The sequence below is a fragment of the Arachis ipaensis genome, chromosome B4 (assembly GCF_059453495.1).
Source record: "Arachis ipaensis isolate K30076 ecotype BB chromosome B4, ASM5945349v1, whole genome shotgun sequence".
In the NCBI taxonomy this organism is placed as follows: Eukaryota; Viridiplantae; Streptophyta; class Magnoliopsida; order Fabales; family Fabaceae; genus Arachis; species Arachis ipaensis.
Genome location: NC_142439.1, coordinates 92639343 through 92642415, shown reverse-complemented (window position 1 = coordinate 92642415; position 3073 = coordinate 92639343).

Below are 3073 nucleotides of genomic sequence, written 5' to 3'. Positions count from 1 at the left end.
TGGCCTAAGCGGCTAAACCAAGCTGTCCCTAACCATGTGCTTGTGGCGTGAAAGTGTCAAGTGAAAACTTGAGACTGAGTGGTTAAAGTCAAGGTCCAAAGTAAAAACAGAGTGTGCTTAAGAACCCTGGACACCTCTAATTGGGGACTTTAGCAAAGCTGAGTCACAATCTGAAAAGGTTCACCCAATTATGTGTCTGTGGCATTTATGTATCCGGTGGTAATACTGGAAAACAAAGTGCTTAGGGCCACGGCCAAGACTCATAAAATAGCTGTGTTCAAGAATCATCATACTGAACTAGGAGAATCAATAACACTATCTGAACTCTGAGTTCCTATAGATGCCAATCATTCTGAACCTCAATGGATAAAGTGAGATGCCAAAACTATTCAAGAGGCAAAAAGCTACAAGTCCCGCTCATCTGATTGGAGCTATGTTTCATTGATAGTTTGGAATTTATAGTATATTCTCTTCTTTTTATCCTATTTGATTTTTGGTTGCTTGGGGACAAGCAACAATTTAAGTTTGGTGTTGTGATGAGCGGATAATTTATACGCTTTTTGGCATTGTTTTTAGTATGTTTTTAGTAGAATCCAGTTACTTTTAGGGATGTTTTCATTAGTTTTTATGTTAAATTCACATTTCTGGACTTTACTATGAGTTTGTGTGTTTTTCTGTGATTTCAGGTATTTTCTGGTTGAAATTGAGGGACTTGAGCAAAAATCAAATTCAGAGGTTGAAGAAGGACTGCTGATGCTGTTGGATTCTGACCTCCCTGCACTCAAAGTGGATTTTCTGGAGCTACAGAACTCAAAATGGCGCGCTTCTAATTGCGTTGAAAAGTAGACATCTAGGGCATTCCAGAAATATATAATAGTCCATACTTTGGTCGAGTTTAGATGACGTAAAAGGGCGTTGAATGCAAGTGCTATGCTGCTGTCTGGAGTTAAACGCCAGAAACACGTCACAAGCCAGAGTTGAACGCCAGAAATACGTTACAAACTGGCGTTCAACTCCAAGATTGACCTCTACACGTGTAACATTCAAGCTCAGCCCAAGCACACACCAAGTGGGCCCCGGAAGTGGATTTATGCATCAATTACTTACTTCTGTAAACCCTAGTAACTAGTTTATTATAAATAGGACTTTTTACTATTGTATTAGACATCTTTGATCAGTTTTATGCTATCTTAGACTTTCATGGGGGCTGGCCATTCGGCCATTCCTGAACCATTATCACTTATGTATTTTCATACGGTAGAGTTTCTGCACTCCATAGATTAAGGTGTGGAGCTCTGCTGTTCCTCAAAGATTAATGCAAAGTACTACTGTTTTTCCATTCAATTCAGCTTATTCCGCTTCTAAGATATTCATTCGCACTTCAACCTAAATGTGATGAACGTGACAATCATCATCATTCCCTATGAACGCGTGCCTGACAACCACTTCCATTCTACCTTAGATTGAATGAGTATCTCTTGGATCTCTTAATCAGAATCTTCGTGGTATAAGCTAGATTGATGGCGGCATTCATGAGAGTCCGGAAAGTCTAAACCTTGTCCGTGGTATTCCGAGTAGGACTCTGGGATTGAATGATTGTGACGAACTTCAAACTCGCGAGTGCTGGGTGTAGTGACAGACGCAAAAGGAGGGTGAATCCTATTCCAGTATGATCGAGAACCTCAGATGATTAGCCGTGCTGTGACAGAGCATTTGGACCATTTTCACAAGAGGATGAGATGCAGCCATTGACAAGGGTGATGCCTCCAGACGATTAGCCATGCAGTGACAGCGCATCGGACCATTTTCCAGAGAGGATAAAAAGTAGCCATTGACAACGGTGATGTCCTTACATAAAGCCAGCCGTAGAAAGGAGTAAGACTGATTGGATGAAGACAGCGGGAAAGCAGAGATTCAGAGGAACGAAAGCATCTCTATACGCTTATCTGAAATTCTCACCAATGAATTACATAAGTGTTTCTATCCTTATTTTCTATCTATTTATTATTTATGTTCGAAAACTCCATAACTATTTTATATCCGCCTGACTGAGATTTACAAGGTGACCATAGCTTGCTTCATACCAACAATCTCCGTGGGATCGACCCTTACTCACGTAAGGTTTATTACATGGACGACCCAGTGCACTTGCTGCTTAGTTGTATCGAAGTTGTGAATGAAAAACGATTTATTAAGACGTGTGGTGCGCAGAAATTGTGATTACACTTTAATTATGTAAAATTTATCGCTCTTTCTTTCCCTGGTAATGGGCCAAAAACATGATGCCAATACCATGGTTCACAACTTCGCATAACTAACCAGCAAGTGCACTGGGTCGTCCAAGTAATACCTTACGTGAGTAAGGGTCGAATCCCACGGAGATTGTTGGTATGAAGCAAGCTATGGTCACCTTGTAAATCTCAGTCAGGCGGATATAAAATAGTAATGGGGTTTTCGAAATTAATTAATAAAATAGGGATAGAAATACTTATGTAAATCATTGGTGAGAATTTCAGATAAGCGAATAGAGATGCTTTCGTTCCTCTGAACCTTTGCTTTCCTGCTATCTTCATCCAATCAATCGTACTCCTTTCCATGGCTGGCTTTATGTGATACATCACCATTGTCAATGACTACTTTCGGTCTTCTCTCGGGAAAATGATCCAAATGCCCTGTCACGGCACGGCTAATCGTCTGGAGGCATCACCCTTGTCAATGGTTTCATCTTATCCTCTCAGTGAAAATGGTCAACGCACCCTGTCACGGCACGGCTATTCATCTGTCGGTTTTCGATCATGCTGGAATAGGATTTACTATCCTTTTGCGTCTGTCACTACGCCCAGCAATCGCGAGTTTGAAGCTCGTCACAGTCATTCAATCATTGAATCCTACTCGGAATACTACAGACAAGGTTTAGACCTTCCGGATTCTCTTGAATGCCGCCATCATTCTAGCTTACACCACGAAGATTCCGATTAAGAGATCTAAGAGATACTCATTCAATCTAATGTAGAACGGAAGTGGTTGTCAGGCACGCGTTCATAGGGAATGATGATGATTGTCACGTTCATCA